Genomic DNA, 19,916 nt, shown 5'->3' with positions numbered 1-19,916 from the left:
CCGATCCTTAAGTGACCTCTGGATTTCGCAACGCCCATGTGGGCAAAACGTAATATACATTGAGTTTTCGAAATCAAGTGGGGATCAAACCGGATAAGGTAAATTAAATACCAATCCTTTCAGTGACCTCTAAACTCAATAACGCCCAAGTGGGCAAACAAAACGATAATCAAAAGTGTCTAAAGTAATTCAAAATTAGGGTCACTGTTGACACATCCTTGCAATAAACTCCTATGGTGTTGAAAGTCCAGCCCAAGTGGGCAAATGAATGTGTGAACAAAAGTTCTCTTGTTGCACCACATTTTACCACATTGATTTCCACATCAGTGAATGTCTAGGTGTTGTCACATACGTATGTCAGGAACAAATTCCCACCAGCAATAATCCCGTAGTTCTGTAAAAATAAAATAGATTATGTCAAACTTAAATGACACCCTTAGGGCTGTGATTAAAATATACAGTATACAATTTCTCATACAATTTTAAAAAAAAAGACAACAATCATGAGTATAGCAAACTTTAGTAACAAGTGAGTATTCTAGCCTAGATGAACCACTAAATCCCCATGTAGATTGTGCCCATCCGGCGGTGTGGTTTTATATTTAATGATGAGTTTGGACTCTAGTCTTCTAAGCTCCTGGATTCTGTTTCCTCCTCTTTCTCTGTCAGGTATTGTTTCTAACACACAGAACGATAGGAGACGTGCATTGCTTTTATGGTGTGCCGCAAAGTGCCTTGCTATCGGGTACTGTTTGTCTACATTGGTGATGGCCCGCATGTGTTCAAGAACTCTCATTTTAGCCGGCTTTTTGGTGCTACCAATGTAATAGAGATTACACCTGCATTTCAGTGCATAAACTGCATGATCTGTCAGACAGGTAACGTGTTTGAGAATCCTGAATTTGTCTCTGTCTTTAGAAAGTTTCACCTCTTTGAGGTTACTGCTGTTGCGGCAAGCTTTGCATTTCCCGCATATATAAAATCCCTGGATCGGCTTCCTTGTGCTAGCACTCCCTGGTAAAACAGTGCTACACAATAGATCCTTCAGGGATTTGGTTCTGCGGTAGGTGATCTGGGGGTGATCAGAGATTTCTTGTACCAAGTCTTTATCAAGTTTAAGCACATTCCAAAATTTGCCCATTATTTTCTTGACATCTTTGGCCCGAACTGCTGAACGGAATTACACCAAATTTGGCAAAGTAGTAGTCCTTGGCTCAGACTCGTGCCTTTTGCTTAAATGGTGTAAATCTGTTCAGTAGTTCCTGAGAAAATCACAATTAAAAGTACATATATATGTATGGCCGCGGTGGATCCGCGCACCCTGCCATGCACGAGCTGTATTCTAATTGGCTGTCAACACTCCAAATCAGGAAATGTTGGCATCCCTCTAGTGCCTCGGTAGAACCAAGGCACAAGAAACCTATAACAAAAAGCACAAAACGCGAAAAGGGGGCAGGGTAGGAACACCCTGACCCCCTAGGCCTGTTCAGGGGGGTCCCACAAAGACCCCCAAGGGCCAAAACATAAAAAAAAATCAGCAAAATCCACACAGGATGCGCTGATCAAAGGCAGCCCCCTCAAAAAAAATAATATTAAAAAAAAGGGCCATGCCCCGGGGGCGGCGGTCCACCTCGGGAGGGTGGCCATGCCACCTCCTTCCCGATTTTGACATTTAAAAAAAAAAAAATTAGGGCAGGCCCTGGGGGATGGGGTCCCCAGGGCCAATAAATTAGAAAAAGAAGGGGGGGCTACATAGCCCCCTTCTTTAAAAAACCACCAATAAAAACAGGAATGCGTCATAGGACACACCCCCTCCCTGCAAACACGCCCCCTGGCCCGTTTGCAGATGGGGAACAAATTCCCCTTGGATAATGGGGGTACCTGGGGGCCAACTACCCCATCAGGAACCTCCAGTATGTGCCAGGGGGCTGCATTGCAGAGGGGTGTTCTGAGGCCCGCCCCTTTTTACATCTCTCTGCAACGCAGCTCCGTGGCCCTTACTAGAGGTACCTGGTGGGCTAGTTGGCATCCAGGGGACCACAGGATTCAAGGGGACTTAATCCCCCAACTTAAAACTCACCACGGGGCGCGTTTGCACAGTGGTGAAGGGAGGGGGAGGGGCCTGAGGTGATATGTGTGCAAACACGCCCTGTGGCGCGTTTTAAGTTGGGAAAATAATTCCTCTTCAATCCTGAGGTCCCCTGGGGGCCAACAAGCCCACCAGGTACCTCTAGTAAGCGCACGGAGCTGCGTTGCAGAGAGGTGTAAAAAGGGGCGTTGCTAAGGGGGCGTGTAAAAAGGTGCGCAATGCAGCTCTGTGGCGCTTACTGGAGGTACCTAATGGGCTAGTTGGACCCTAGGGACCCTCCGGATTCAAGGGAATTTATTCTCCCAACTTAAAACAGACACAGGGCGTGTTTTACACGGGGCGAAGGGAGGGGACAGGGCCTGAGGTGACGTGTGCAAACACGACCTGTGGGGTGTTTTAAGTTGGAGAAATAGTTCCTTTTCAATCCCGAGGGCCCGTGGGGGCTAACTAGCCCACCAGGTGCTTCCATTAGGCACCACTACGCTGCGTTGCAGAGAGGTGGCCCAGGCCGTGCCCCTTTTTACACCTCTCTGCAACGCAGCTCTGTGGCGCCTACTGGAGGTACCTAGTGGGCTACTTGGACCCAGGGACCCTGAGTATTCAAGGGGACTTAATCTCCCAAATTAAAATGGACACAGGGCGCGTTTAGACAGTGGTGAAGGGAGGGGATGGTGTAGGAAAGTGGCTCTATATATAGTGGACCAAAGTAAAATCAGCCAAACTACGAATTCCGATGTACTTACCTGTTATCAGGAGAGACCTCAGTGCTGCATCTTTGAACCCAGTATGGATCCTGAAAAGTAATTCTAGCAGTACTTACCAGTAACTTGAATTTCCTTCCATAGGCTAACATTGACTGGTTTCACTTGGAAATTCTTCTAAGTGTGGAGTTTTGGAACTTTAAAATATTCACCTAAAATCATCCGAACAACGAATTCTGATTTACTCACCTGTCATCAGGAGAGAAGCTAATGCTGCATCTTTTTAAAACTGGGGTTGTGTGGAGTGCAAAAAAACGATGGATTTAGGCCCAGATCTCTGTAATGGGGTGAATGTATGACATTGGTCTGCATTCTGTCCATCAACTGCTGTTTTTGCAATTGTCACCCCGAGTGGGATGGGTATGCTCAGACGTGAGTCCCATGCTCTCCACACCACTGGAGTCAAGCTATTCTGGCTGATGACGGCTGATAGCCAGAAACCGGTCCCAGGATGCTTGATTCCGGTCCAGGAAAGACATGGCTTGGAAGTTCGGGCTGGGCTGTTCCCATGAGGCACAGGGTGAAGGCTGATTTGCACATGGCCATGTCTGAACTGGGGTGGTGTGGAGTGCAAAAAAACAATGGATTTAGGCCCAGATCTCTGTACTGGGGTGAATGTATGACATTGGTCTGCATTCTGTCCATCAACTGTTGTTTTTGCATTTGTCACCCCGAGTGGGATGGGTATGCTCAGACAGGAGTCCCATGCTCTCCACACCACTGGAGTCAAGCTATCCTGGCTGAAGACGGCTGATAGCCAGAAACCGGTCCCAGGATGCTTGATTCTGTCCATCAACTGTTGTTTTTGCATCTTTTAGCCCAGCACTGACACTGAAAAGTAATTCTAACCGTACTTACCAGTAACTTGTATTTTCATCCATAGGAATGCATTGTGTGGTTTTCACCAGAAAAGTTTCGAAGTGTCGATTTTCACAAACTACAAATATTCCTTAAAAATCGCCTGTATGACTTAAACACATTCTTTTGACTGTTTACAGGATCTGCACCAGTGCTGGATCCAGGATCCACCACTGAGTAAGAAAAAGTAACAATAACACTACTTACCTGCTAAGTGAATTTCCTCCCATAGATAGCATTGGTGATTCTATGTGAAAAAGTGTCAACTTTTAAATTACAATAATATTCCTTAAAAATCACTACTGAAGCCAAAATGCTTTTACTCAAATGTTTACAGGAGATGTCTTAGGACTGAATCTAGGATTCAGTCCTGTGGTTAGAAAAGTAATCCATAAAGTAACTAATTGCATTTAACTAGAAATCCCCATTGAGCTAAATGTTGCATTGTGTTTGAAATTGTGTTGCCCATTGCAACAACTGTAACTACTGTACTTAAAAGTCTATTGCCTATTTGCAAAGTATTTAAACTAAAGTAATTCATTCTGATAAAGTATATTTTGTAATGTAATGTATAATGTAATTATAATGTAATTTAAAAAATAAAATATCTAAAAATAAATAGTTTTAAAAACTGTAGTAAATCAGTATAAAAAATAATGATATAACAATTAATACATTTACAAAACCTTTGAAATTCACTGAAAAAAACCATAGGTTTCAGACATGTTATAGTTAGGAATAAGCATTTAAAAAACCTTCGCAATTCACTGAAAAACCATAGGTTTCAGACATGTTATAGTTAGGAATTAGCATTTAAAAACCTTAGAAATTCACTGAAAAAACCATAGGTTTTAGGGGTATTTTAGTTAGCTGGACATTTCACTCATACAAAACCATTGAAATTCCTCCGTTATAGTTAAGTGTACTAACTATAACTTGCACGCCTGCAATCCACTGCTGATGATGTCACATATTACATCCTTCATGACATGGTCAGTGACATCACTGATGACATCTCAAATTACATCACTGATTACATCATCCACGTGACAATCTGATACACCTCATCATACACTAGTATAACCTTTTAACAGTCATTATAAAATATGGAGTACCATATTTGAAACCATTGACACACTAATACAAGTTTCTAAAAACCCACTCAATGATTCCTACATCTACACACACATCTAAACACTTACCTATAGATTCACTCATACATGCTAACAAAGATCAATAGAACATTATTAAATATACACCTATATCGACATTACACACCAGCACACATCCTATTCACTTATGCAAACAATTGATCATACTTACATTTACTAAGCTACACACTTATACAAACACCACTTTATTTATTCATAAAGATAGTAACTCATACTTAGTGTGTTATAAAATCACTATTACAAGTATACAGTTTTCGATACAGTCACTCATACAATCACTGAGTCTTATGTATACTTATTTATATACAACAACTGTCGCATACACTGCCTTTTATATTTCTACTTTGTTGGACATGTATCATTGAGAAATATATTTACTCATCACCACACCCATAAAGAGATTCACTCACCCATACAAAGATTTCCACGTGCAGTCTTAACCTCATATACCTCCTAAATCAACTATTTACATATCTTTGGACAGTCACACATCTCCCATCCAACCACACACACATTCACTATCCCATACAAATACTCACTTAACTAATTAATAATTAATGTAGACTTTCACATAGCTAGTAACCAACTTATGTAGTTTACACAACAAGAGATCGAGTGATACAGGTATTCACACAATTTAATCACTATCCCATATATTTAGTGAGACACTTTAAATGTCACTTAGACAGGCAATCACAGTGCTACTAAATCCTCCATCCAGACACTTATACATCCACTCAGTCGTCAATGCAGATTGCTATATATATATATATATCACACCCACACTTCCTTTCTCGAGAAAGATCACCACGGACACCTCACATGATTTGCAGCAAGTTTAATCATATTACAACTATATAGGAGCAATTTCATTGGTTTTGTATGAGTAAAATGTCCAGCTAACTATAACACCACTAAAACTTATAGTTTTTTGAGTGAATTTCAAAGGTTTTTTAAAAACTAATTCCTAACTATATAACTCCTGAAACCTATGGTTTTTTCATTGAATTTCAAAGGTTTTTTTAAATGCTAATTCCTAACTATATAAGGCCTGAAACCTATGGTTATTTCAGTGAGTTTCAAAGGTTTTTTAAATGCTGATTCCTAACTATATAAGGCCTGAAACCTATGGTTTTTTCAGTGAATTTCAAAGGTTTTTTAAATGCTAATTCCTAACTATATAAGGCCTGAAACCTATGTTTTTTCAGTGAATATATATATATATATACTATATATATATATATATATATATATATATATATATATATATATAATACTTATTTAAATATCGAACCAAACCACATTCACTGGATGATGTCATCAGTGATGTCACTGACCATGTCATGAATGATGTAATATGTGACCTCATCAGCAGTGGATTGCGGGCGCGCGAGTTATACTTAGTATATAACTAACTATAACGGAGGAATTCCAGTGGTTTTGCACGAGTGAAATGTCCAGCTAACTATAACACCCCTAAAACCTATGGTTTTTTTCAGTGAATTTCTAAGTTTTTTTAAATGCTAATTCCTAACTATAACATGTCTGAAACCTTTGTTTTTTTCAGTGAGTGTATATATATATATATATATATATATATATATATATATATATATATATATACATACATATAATATGTTGAAGCCATGCAAATTTAAGGAGGATTATACACATATTGAGTACACATAAATCCATGATAGACACATGTTAGTCAGATATTTTTCTATTCCTTTATGTCCTTGTTAAAATAGCACAATGTTTATTCAGGGAAATTGTTGGACCTGGCCCTTTCTGCAGGGTCTACCAGATTTTTGCCTTTCTTTGCTGAACCCGTTTTGTTGGCTTTAGGACTCTGTGCACTTTACTCACCAGTGGTAAATTGCTCTCTCTCTCTCTTCCAACCATGTTAAAATTGGTATAGACCTAATTAAAGTATTTAACTTCTGTAAAACATGTCATAGGCCTTCCACTGCAGCCTGAACAACAGTTTTAAACTGCCATTGCAACCTGACAAAAAGTAGGACATGTGCATTTAAGCTTTACATGTCCATGGGCTTATTACCCCACATATGGCCTTCCCTGGCAGTGATACCCTGCCTTCAGCTGATCGTTGTATTGCATAAAAAGCCTTCCATGTCCTGGCAGTGACCCCCACTATTCTGAAAATGCCACTTTTAGAAAAAGTTGCAATTTTTCTGCCTAAACCAAATGTGCCTTTCTGCCAGTGTCAAGGGTCACATGACTCTTAATGTCTCTCCTGTAGTGTTATGTTTATGTCTTTCAAACACTGGACAAAAGGGCATTGGGTATGGGGAAGAGTTTTCCTCTCCTGAGCAGGATGGCTAGGCGCTGTACTCAGTCCTCCCTGAGCTTTAAAGGGTAGACTGAGGGCTGTAATGAATCACTTGTTCACACCCAAAAAGTGCCCCTCCAGGTCTTAAACCCTCGACTAGTGTTAGAGTGTACTCCTCGAACCCCAGAACTGCAAGACCTGGACTTCAGGAGAAAAACCTGAGGTTCTGGGCTCCTCATATCAAAAAGAACTGTCCCCTGTCTCCGTGCGAAAAAACTTTCCTGGATACAGACCCTGGACTTCACCTCCCGGAGTTCATAGTGTCAACAAAAACCGTCTCGCATTTCCTGCCATAGTCAAGTTTCGATTGCCAACCAACTCTTTGTGCAGACTTTGACTGCACCGCCAACACAAAATTCCGACTGAGGTCTGAGTCTTCAGCAACCTGGTATTGATGGGCCCCTCCGGATGCAGCTTGACCGCTGATGACCTTGTCGATGAGTGCTTCTTGTGTGAAAACTAAACTAGGTTATAAAGTAAACTTTCCACCGTGACAAACCTCGTCCCTATATCTGACCCTCGCTCCATCGTGGATGGCCTTCACTTTTGACTTAGACACATTCCAGAGCTACCAGTTTACTGTGAATGGCTCTTTGTACTTGTTGTTTTTATTAAACTTTTTATTAACACAAAATCAGCCAATCTATTGGAATATATACATTGAACATCAAATACATGACATTGTGAGACCAAACAGCAAGTGTGGGGGTTCTTTGTGCTTTTAGACACTTGTGAGAGTGCAGGTTTAATATACAGGCGAGGAGGCTGGATGAATTTACGAACAGGTAGAGTTTTATTTTAAACAAGCTTAGGTTCAGGCAAAACAGATGTCCGGGCGTCACAATAGTCCTCTTCAGGTGATTCTTCCTCTTTAAATATTGGGGTGGAGGGCGATGGTTCAGGCTCCTCGTCTTCGGAGTCAAAGTGGGTTCCCCACAGGCTCATAAAAGAGGAAAGAGAAGGAGCTGTCAGAACACCAGTTTCCTAAATAGCAATTGGGGTAAGCCGTCACCACACCTTGGATGTGTTCAGTATTTGGCACAATTAGAGCTTGGAATCAGTGCTATGGAAGGGAAGGGGCTAGTGAGGAGGGGGGGGGAAAGGAAATCAAGTATGGATCCCACGTCTTCCAACTAAGAACTTTAAACCACAATAGACCCTACTAGAGGTAGACTCGGGTCATCTCATCATATTGAGCAAATGAAAACAATAACCGGATTCAGGGTTTGTTACGGGTCAGACTTACAACAATAGGCATCAGCATGACAAACAGTGCAACCTACCACCTACATTACGCTCCTCCCGCAACCCTCGGTTACCTTCCCACCTCTCTCCAGTCCTCGTGGTACTCCCTCACTCACCGGTCCCTGCCTCACTCTCCAGAGTCCGCGACTGCTCTTCAGCGTCCTCCGGTGGAATCCACCACTCTTCACATCAGGGCTCATCGGTTTCTTCTCCCGCGATATCTCCTCTCCTGGGCTCCTCCGCGCTGGTCTCTCTGCAGGGTGTCTCCGTCTTCGCTGCTCCTCCTGACGTCCTCTCCCGCTCTCCAGCTTCGTGCAAGTGCCCGCCGTTTTCCTCGCAGATCGCCGATTTCATTGGTCCTCCGCGATAACTTCCGGGGTCGCTGCCGTCCTCTTCCGGGTCCTGACTCCCAGCTCTCTGTAGGGAGACGAAAAGACAGCATGGATGCGGATCGGGAGTTTCCTTGTGTTTGTCGTGAGCCTGATCACGGAGAATCTCTGCCCATGGGGCCACATCGGTGAGTTCCTCCTCACATCGCCTTTCCCTTGCTGTCCTTCTACTCGGGGTTTGATCCTGAGGAAATCTAGAGAAAAAGTCCACATTTCCTTGTTCGCTTCCTTTCCTGTGTATGGTTCGGAATCGGTACGGTTGTAAGGAAAGAAACCATCTGAGTACTCTCTCGTTATGGCCCTTATTCCTAACCATTCAAGAGGGGCATGATCTGTATACAAGGTTAAATCCCTGCCTTCAAGCTAATATTGTAAGGTCTCTATTGCCCATTTGATGGCCAATGCTTCCTTTTCTACAGTGGCATAATTTGTCTCACGGGGAAACAACTTGCGACTGATGTATAATATGGGTTTCTCTCCCTGAGGGTTTTCTTGAGATAATACCGCCCCTAATCCCTGATCCGAGGCATCGGTCTGTAGGATAAAGGGAAGGGAATAGTCAGGACTGATTAACACGGAATCGGATGTCAGTGAGTGTTTCAGGGTTTCAAAAACTTGTACTATCTCCAAGGAAGGGTATTTGAGAAACTCTTCTGTCTTACAGTTTTTCTGGAGCAAGTCTGTTAAAGGGGCTGCTGTCTGGGAAAACTGAGGAATGAACCTACGGTAATAACCAAGTAAACCCAGAAAGGCTTGTAAGTCCTTTTTAGTACGGGATAAAGGAATTTGTGATTATGGCTGTTAGTTTGGAAGCCTGTGGTCTGATTACTCCGTCCCCTAACAAATAACCCAAGTACTTGACAGTTTGGGCTGCTAGATGGCTTTTAGCAGGATTTATCCTTAAGCCATATTATCCTTGAGCCTGTACTACATTGGTAAGATGACATAGATGTTGTTCCCAGGTCTCGCTATATATGACTATGTCATCGATATAGGCACCCGCATATTACTCATGTGGCTGTAAGATGATATTCATAGCTCTCTGGAAAGTAGCCGGAGCTCCATGCAAGCCAAAGGGTAAAACCTTAAACTGGTATAGCCCATCAGGAGTAGAGAAAGCAGTTTTTTCTCTATCTTCTTTTCTTAGGGGAATTTGCCAACACCCCTAACATAAATCGAGGGTACTAATGTATTTGGCTTGTCCTATTCTTTCCACCATTTCTTCTACCCGCGGAAGGGGGTAGGTCTCAAATTCTGATATCTTATTGACTTCTCTGAAGTCGATGCAAAAGCGTACCGACCCGTCTGGTTTAGGAACGAAGACTATTGGAGAATTCCACTCGCTTATAGAGGGCTCTATGATGTCCATCTGTAACATGTTCTGGATCTCTTCCCGTATGATTTGCCTACGAGCTTCGGGAATGCGATAAGGTCGTAGTCTTACCCGCTTCCCGGGGGAAGTCTTTATCGCATGTTCAATAAATGTTGTTCTACCAGGGGGGGTGGAAAAGGTGTCTTGTAGAAGTTGTAAAACCTGTGATAGGTTTTCTCGTAGAGACTTAGGTAACTCAGGGTCTACACATTGATCAAATGGGGTCGACAATATTCGGGCCATGTTCACAGTGGTCGGAACAGGGCCTTCCCATTTTTTAGTAAGTTAACGTGATATACCTGGGATGTATGTCTGACCGGATCTATTTCAAGGCGATAGGTCACAGGAGTAACCCTTTCGATTATAGTATATGGGCTCTGCCATTGTCCTAACAGCTTATGGTCTGAGGAGGACATCATAAGCAGTACCGATTCTCCTACTTTGAAATACCTTTCTTTTGTCCCTTTATCATACTGTTTCTTTTGGGCCTCTTGTGCCCCCTCTAGGTTATTTTTGACAATGGTCCTAATTTGTCCTAAGTGTGTATGCAGATTAGATACATATTCTGTAATGGGCTTGGAGTCATGTGGTTCGGTTTCCCATCATTCTTGTGCCATTTCTAACAATGTACGGGGTTTATGACCGTACAACAATTCAAACAGAGAATGCCCTGTGCTTTTCTGTTCCTTGCACCTAATAGCGAATAGAGCCAATGGTAACATGTCTTCCCACTTTCTAGACTCTAAAGCCAGGAGTTTTTTTAGCGTGGTTTTCATGGTAGCGTTGTACCGTTCGACTAATCCATCCGTCTGAGGATGATAAGCCGATGTACGAATTTGTTTAACTCCTAACTGGGTACAGACCTGTTTCATTAACCGAGACACAAAGGGTGTCCCTTGGTCAGTCAGGATTTCTTTTGGAAAACCTACTCTAGAAAAGACCGTGATCATGGCTTTAGCGATATTGGATGCATCTGGTCTTCGTAGGGGTATAGCCTCTGGAAACCTCGTAGCGTAATCCACCAGAACGAGCACGTATCTACACCCACTATGGGAGGGCAACAGAGGTCCTATTATGTCCATCCCTACTCTCTGAAAAGGTTCATCAATAATAGGAAGTGGTTGAAAGGGGGCTCGGGGTGGATGGTATCTGCTATGCCGCTGACATACTGGGCACTCCCTACAGTATCTTTTAACCTGTTGGTATATACCCAGCCAATAGAAGAGTTCTAAGATCTGTTTCTCGGTTTTCTCAGCCCCAAAATGTCCCCAAGGAGGTGGCTGTGTGCTAGATACAACACTTTCTCTCTAAATGGACCAGGAATCAACAGTTGGGCTTTTTGGGTGGGATTTCCCTTCCGGTATAACAAACCATTCTTCGTAAAGAAATAAGGACCTACATGCTGGGGATCTTCCTCCTTTAATGCTTGACTCCATGCTTCCTGTAGGACAGGATCTTCTTGTTGGGCTGCATGAAAACTTCTGTCAGCCTCCCACGGATTTTCATCTTGGAACACAGGCAGTGCCACTTGATTCCGGTTCTTCTCAGCTCTCCTTTGTCTTTTGCTTTTCCGTGCTTTAGCGGCTGGCCATTCTTTTTCCTCTTCCTGTGCAAATGGGGCATTGTCCCACCATTCATCCGCTTGGTTAGGTTTGTCCTTTAACAGCTGTGACAACTTGGGATAGTCATTCCCAAGAATAGCTTGTTCGGGCAACCTGGGTATCAGACCAACTGTCATGGTGGTTCCGGTATCACCAGAGTGTTGTATCTTTACTTGAGCGGTGGGATAGGGTTTAGTATCCCCATGTACACATTTTATAGCGACTGCTCCATCGATGGGACCAATATTAGGGCCTAGGTCTTGTGGTCGTACCACACTACGTAGGCATCCTGTGTCGGCTAGTGCAGTTACCTGTTGACCATTCACTGAGACAGTGCAATGATAGGGAGGTTGTTTTCTTTCCGATGAAGAACAATAATAGTTCCGAGCTATCCCGATTTCCATTGGCTCTTCTTTCTCTTTTTGTGGACAAAAACGTGCTATATGTCCTATACCTCCACATTGGAAACACTGTGGTCCCATCGGGGCTCTAAAGATGGGGGTCCCTGGCACGATGGACACTGGTTCTGGTTTCTTGACCACTGGGGGTCGGGGAGGTCGATGAGTTACTTGTCCTCCTGTTCTTCCAGGGAAGTCGTCCCTTCCTCTCTGTAGGCCTTGGGCTCTACTATAAGCACTGGCAATCTCCACCGCTGTCTCAAGGGTAAGGTTGGCTTGTTGGCGTACCCATTTTTGAATATGGAGATGTAAGGAGGTCAAGTATTGTTCCAAATAGATTTTGACCATAATCCCGTCCTTGTCGGTCGTGGCTGGTCTTAACCAGCGGTCCGCCATATCCTTTACTCGGAAATACAGAGCCCGGGGTGTCTCTTGTGGTCCTTCTTTCATTTGTCGAAGCTTTTGTCTGTATGATTCATCGTCAACCCCCAGGCGTTCCATAATGCATCTTTTAATTTCAGTATAAGTAACTCCTTCTTGCACTGTTGCCGCTTGGTAGGCTGCCTGTAAGTCTCCAGACAATAGAGGACCCAGGTATTGCCCCCATTTATCAGCGGGCCATGATGCTGCAGCTGCCATTCTTTCAAAATTGTTAAAAAAATAATCCGGATCTTCCCCACTCACATATCTCTGTAACACCACTGGGGGTAGGGTGGTGGGACCGCTCTGCTGTCCTAAAGCCTCTGTCAATTTAGTCATGGCTGCAACATGGGTTTGTCCTTGTCCGGAAAGCACTTGTATTTTGCCACGGTCTTCTTCCACTACAGTCAGGAAGCGCTCCATAACTTTCCCCAGGTGTTCTTGATTTTCCGCCATTTTTGCTAGGGCTGCCTCCATAGCGCCTTTAGATCCCACTTCTGACACCACTTGTGGGAGTGCAGGTTTAATATACAGGCGAGGAGGCTGGATGAATTTACGAACAGGTAGAGTTTTATTTTCAACAAGCTTAGGTTCAGGCAAAACAATGTCCGGGCGTCACAATAGTCATCTTCAGGTGATTCTTCCTCTTTAAATATTGGGGTGGAGGGCAATGGTTCAGGCTCCTTGTCTTCGGAGTCAAAGTGGGTTCCCCGGAGGCTCTTAAAAGAGGAAAGAGAAGGAGCCGTCAGAACACCAGTTTCCTAAATAGCAATTGGAGGAACCTGTCACCACACCTTGGATGTGTTCAGTATTTGGCACAATTAGAGCTTGGAATCAGTGCTATGGAAGGGAAGGGGCTAGTGAGGAGGGGGGGGGGGGAAGAAATCAAGTATGGATCCCACGTCTTCCAACTAGGAACTTTAAACCACAATAGACCCTACTAGAGGTAGACTCGGGTCATCTCATCATATTGAGCAAATGAAAACAATAACCGGATTCAGGGATTGTTACGGGTCGCACTTACAACAATAGGCATCAGCATGACAAACAGTGCAACCTGCCACCTACATTACGCTCCTCCCGCAACCCTCGGTTACCTTCCCACCTCCCTCCAGTCCTCGTGGTACTCCCTCACTCACCGGCCCCTGCCGCAAACTCTCCAGAGTCCGCGGCCGCTCTTCAGCGTCCTCTGGTGGAATCCACCACTCTTCACCCCAGGGCTCGTCTGTTTCTTCTCCCGCGATATCTCCTCTCCTAGGCTCCTCCGCGCTGGTCTCTCCGCAGGGTGTCTCCGTCTTCGCTGCTCCTCCCGACGTCCTCTCCCACTCTCCAGCTTCGTGCAAGTGCCCGCCCTCTTCCTCGCAGACCGCCGATTTTATTGGTCCTCCGCGATAATTTCCGGGGTCGCTGACGTCCTCTTCCGGGTCCTGACTCCCAGCTCTCTGTAGGGAGACTAAAAGACGGCATGGATGCAGATCGGGAGTTTCCTTGTGTTTGTCGTGAGCCTGATCACGGAGAATCTCTGCCCATGGGGCCACATCAGTGAGTTCCTCCGCACATCATCATTGTATTAATCAAAATGTACTTTGGTTTTCTAAATGGTTTTGGAATGTTTTCTTGTGTCGTTGTTTCCACTTTACTACTGTTTAAGTGCTATGAAAATAATTTACACACTGCCTCTAAGATAACCCTGGACTACTTTGTGTAGAGCTACCAGAGGGTTAAGCACAGGTTTATTTAGTGACTTTTGTGGTTCACTCTGGCATGGGCTGACCCCTCTCAACTTATAACCCAATTTCTTACTTCACCTCAGTGAAATGGCCAATATGATTCAGGCGAAGTTTAAATGGGGATTGAACAGTTCACTGCTGTGCTTATTGTTCCAACAACTAGTTATGCATTTCTGCATTCTGTTTAAAGCCGTTACGCACTGTGTCTCTTTGCAGCATCCATTCACTCTCTTTCCTTGTAAGTATTAATTCACATTACTACCTCTTGGATTGGATAGTATCTGTTGGACTATTTTTTTCTGCCTTTTGAAAACTGCAATAGTGCTCTTGTATCTGTGTCTTCAGCGCCCATGTAGTGTTGATTGCATGGGTATTGTTTTACATAAATCTTAAGGGTGCCAGATCAGTTAAGTCATTGGATAATGGTGAACCATTAGTGAAGGTGATGGTCTTTGTTCTGTCGATACTTAGTTTGCAAATTAAGCAGTTAAGGCAGATGTAAAGACCAAGTGTTTTTTCTAGGAAATGAGACTGCGGGCTACTTATCCATGAAGTGTTATTAACCCCAATTTTTTTTTAATTTTTGGCTCTTCTGTAACCAATTTGAAGGTAAGTCAAGATATGTTGTTTTAGAAGGTATTGTTTTCTAGAAGATACTAGTGCTTTTTAAAGATTTCCAAATATGGGGATGCTCATTATAAAATTCGGTTATGAACCTGCTGTTGTCATCTGACTCAGTTTTTTGTTGGGGGCTGGGAGGGTTGGATCCCAGTTTGTTTTTTACGATCTGTCATTTTGAATGCTTCCACCAATTTGTCTAATGCGGTGTGATTATATACCCTGTAAATCAGGTGATGTTTGATTTCTTCACTTGTTTATTCAATGCTTTATACTCTTCTGCAATTACCATTCGCCCAAAGGAATTCACCTTTTGGTATATTTCTGGTGATGCTTGATGGGTGACAACTGTCAGCTCTTAGAACCAAGTTTTTGCTGCTGTGTCCTTTTGATACATTTCTGTTTCAGTTATGATGTTCTTAAGATAAATAGTTAAGTCCAAGAATTCAGCAGTCCACATTTAGAAGATGATATTAGTATTTAGGTATTGATATTTATCATGCCAATTGACTAATATCAATACTTGCATACTAACGTGATCTTCTGGGGCTGTTGCAATGATTACATACTGATGGTTTGTCAGGGTCTACAATGTCTATTACAACAATAAATCCAGGACATTAATGAGTAGTTGGATATGGCCTCTACTATCTCTAAACCAGGTGCTAAACAGTCAACCACCGTCAATTCCTAATTTCTACATAATTGCCCAAACTAAATAAAAACTACCCTTTACCATGCAGCTATCCCTTCACACACAGAATGTCCTTCCTTCACTTTCTCTCGTGTGCTGCAACACACAGTATTTTTGTGGTCTTGCAAATTTATCAGATTTGCTGTGATTCACTGTGTTCCTGTTACAGTTTACCGTAAAATTAATAGTAATTTAAACTTGCATTTTGGAATTTCATTTTTAACTAACAGCCTTTAAGAAATACCAGGCATGCAAGCCCTCTCATTGGGCGAAACACATGTTGGCAGAGAAACGAAACTTCACCACAATCGCATCATCTCCATTGAGATCTTCAATATTATGTCACTTCTCAACTTTGTAAATCTATCATTGATCAGAGGACATAACAGCAAGAACAGTCAACTTTACAACTATTGTATCCAAATATGTTAAATACAGTCTCTTGTATACTTCAAATAATTGTGATTATTCACAAAGCGCTGTTATGTTAATGGACGTACTGAAAAGGGTCTTTCCCTTTGTTAAGGGCTTGACTTGTCCTGTTGGCCTCCCAACATCTGTTTTTCATGTGCGCCTTGTTTTTATGTGTTCACAGTATAGATTTAACTAATCACCAGCACTCCTGGGTTGGTACCGTTCCCATCCTGGGTGTTCTGTAGCAACTTGTACCTGTTCAAACACCTGTGGTTAGACGTGTTTGCCATTTTTGACACTGAATTACGTGAGCATTGTTATAATTTGGAATTTTCATGTCACAGTTTTTCTCTATATTTTTGTCTCCTTTCCCTTATTTTAGGTGGAGACTTGTCTCTGGTTCCCGACTTGGGACCAGCTATACTTCACTTGGACATCCTCAACTCAAGGGGAGTCCACCGGTCACTTTAGGGGTCCCTTGTTCCCTTCCGTTTTTCTAGGTCCTGATGAAGTGCCGCCAGAGATAGGGGCATCCATGGCAAGAAACTTGTTGACCAAGCACATATAAAGCTACCCTGGTACCGTAGGACCTTCTGGTAGCGTCACTGTTTTTACCTAGACCTGGATCTTGAATAAAATTGTTCCGGGGGCTGGTGCCTATTTTAAGTCACTTTGCACGGACAACAACTCACCATTTTTTAGCCCACATTCACTCACCACATAAGGTGCCCTTAGATCTGAAGAACTTCGCCAAAGAAGCCACCAGGCCCGTCGGACATTGCAGCGCCGGTCTAACGAGGAGCGCCCTATGATGTGTGAGGGCATTATGATCTGAAAATTCAGATCCCCCAGCGAGACAATTCCGAACCTAGAGGAACGATCTCCTTTCCATGATTTACATGAGTAATCGGAGGAGCATAGGAGTAGGACCTCTATAAATAACCAGCTCTTCCGTCCCCCTTTTGATTTAACGTACTGGAAAGGACACATGACAAAAGAATGTCGTCACATTGTCGTGTAGTTCCCACTGATCCGTAGGACCTGTGCTTATGTATGGACATCATAAACTTTGGGTGAGGTGCCTAGACTGATTTAGGGCAGCCCCACAGGATATTTTGGCCTAGAGAACAGCTAGCTCACAGTACCACTGTAAGCGCCCCTAACCTTACCAGGGAGCGAATGGCTTCTGGCAACCACTGAACATGACAGCCCTGACTCCTCAGGGATCGTAAGGAAACGGATCCCAACTTTTTACTCAGTCACTCATACTTACTTGTACTCAGAGGGATATACTGAATACAAAGTGGGACGTTTTCAATATATTTATTGATCAATGGTAAATTGCATCTTTTTTTCATAAACCAATTCACTGTATCTCTGGCGCACAGCAAGAACTCAAACTTGTGAAAAATATTCCCCAAACTGTTGTGAATTTTTTTAACTTTGAGTTATTGCTGTTATTTGAGTGCTTACGTTAATGCATCTCTTGTTAAACTAAAGAGGATAAATGCTACTATAGATAGCTAGCTCTCTCTTCACTGTCAAGTTATAAAAAGTAAACTACATTGAGCCATAAAAAAATCTGAATTCCTGAGGATTGCGTCTGTACCTTTCAGGCTTAACCAAAATCATTCCTGCTATGGAGCGGGTAATTCCAATACTAGGGATAGCTGCTGCACGGGGTACAGTTTGTGAACTTCCTTCTTCAGACGTTGTCCCCCAATGCCCTTATGCTGGAGCTTCTTTTTTGTTCCCATTTTGGAGATTTTATCCAGTATAAAAGGTATTTTTTGGAGTTATCTTCAAATTCTCTTGTATCTTAGAAATGGATTGTGCAGTATCTGGATGTGATTAGTATCCAAATACATATTATCTTGTGCCTCATAAACTGTGAGTAACTTGCGTTTATGGGAACACGGTTTAGAGTCCTGATGCTACTCCCCAAGAATCTACACCAATAGAGATACTGACTACGAGTTCGGAATTTAACTAGGAAGGAGCTAAGGGATTGAGAGAGAAAAAGAAGCATTTGCGATGCAATTGGTCTCACCTTTGGGACCTTATATGTATTTAGCTATGCAGCACATTAGCCTGGGTGCTGAAACATCTACTGTTCTTTAACATGGAGGGAAAGTAAGCACCAAACTGCTTGAAATGCCAGGTTTGGGAACACATGGAGAGAAATATTGCCTTTCAGCGCGAAATGATATAGTCCAAAGCTCTGTATTTAATATAAAATCAGGGCCTTTGGTGGTCATATCAATGAAAATACAAGATTTGAAAAAAATATTATTGTCTTAAGGTGCTCGTGGAAGACAATTTCTATTGACTGGAATCTAAAAAATGCTAAAGTGAGTCTGGTATTTTAATGACCTCTGCTGGTCGTTTTCTATCAAGAAAGTTAAATAGAGGCAGTTGCCAGAAAAATAGAAAAAGAGAAAGTCCCTCAGCAGTAAGCAATTCTGGTATTTTACTGACCGTTACTGGTCGTTTTCAATCAAGACAGTTAAATAAAGGCAGTTGAACAATCAGAAAGCAATTCTGGTATTTTACTGACCGCCACTTGTCGTTTTCTATCAAGACAGTTAAATAGAGGCAGTTGAACAGAAAAAAAAGTCCCTAAGTGGAAGCAGACATGTCCTAATGCCGATATCCAGAGCCCACAAAATACATACATCTATAAGTATTTACTAAAGTATATACAAGCATTGCAGGAAGGTAAGTCTTGACAGACCAAAGGTCACACACACTCAGTGTGACACGGAAATCCTATGTAGAATATAGAAAAACATTAGTTTGAGCACCCAGACCTGACCCCTGTTTAAAAAAACATTAATACAATAGGATAGAATAGGGATTTATAAAGCGCACTAAAACCCGAAGGTGCCAAGGCGCTGAGCGGACGAGAAGAGGACAGGAGAATGAGAGGCTGCTGACTAAACTGAGAAAAGCCAGGCCTTCAGTAATTTTTTTAACACTGGAAGGGATTCCACCTGGGAGATCGAGGAGGGTAGAGAATTCCAGAGTCTGCCTGCCACCACAGAAAAGAAGCAGCCTCCCTGTTGGAACTGGGGTCACCAGTCCCCTAGGGTAGCATGGCACGAGCGGGTAGGCACCCGAAAGCACATGTGTTAAGCGATCATGCAGCACACACTCACACTGAGACAGAAACCTGGGCACGCAATAAATGACTCCACTCCAGAGCTTGTATAAAAACAAGTGATTTGTATTAAGATAAATAATCAGATAGATAGAGCAGGATCAGGGAAATCATAAATTCATTTAAAATACATGTGTCTCAAAACTTGCGATCAATATTAGATGAATAAATATCCGTTCTGCAATAAATATTAAATATTGCATCAATAAATAGTTAAATACATTTTTAGTGGGACACAGGCCCAACCTACGCCTTGCTTCTTGGTCAGTACCTGAAAGGAATACATCTCAAAGTCATAAGAACAACACTGCATTAAGCATCAATATCCATTTCCTCAGGTAAACAAAGGGACAGTTCCATAACAGAAACATCTCCCCGCTGTAGGAATAAACAATTTGTTAAGTGTAGTTCAAACATTTCCTTAAATATGAAACATTTCATTTGCCACAAAAGTATGTGGACGTAACTCTCCTCCTGTAATAGGAATTAAACATTTCATTAAGAATAATTATTCCATATAACAAGGTTGGGCATCCCTTTGGGAGAACTTCTCATAGGGCCCAGCTAACCATTGCATTAGCCAGCACTAACTAGGAGAAAACATTGCAATCTAGGTAACCATCCCCTTGTGCAGGTTTAACT

This window comes from Lissotriton helveticus, chromosome 3_1, assembly GCF_964261635.1.
Source record: "Lissotriton helveticus chromosome 3_1, aLisHel1.1, whole genome shotgun sequence".
Classification (NCBI taxonomy): Eukaryota; Metazoa; Chordata; class Amphibia; order Caudata; family Salamandridae; genus Lissotriton; species Lissotriton helveticus.
The sequence above is the reverse complement of the archived record's forward strand: the minus strand, read 5'-3'. Positions refer to the sequence as shown.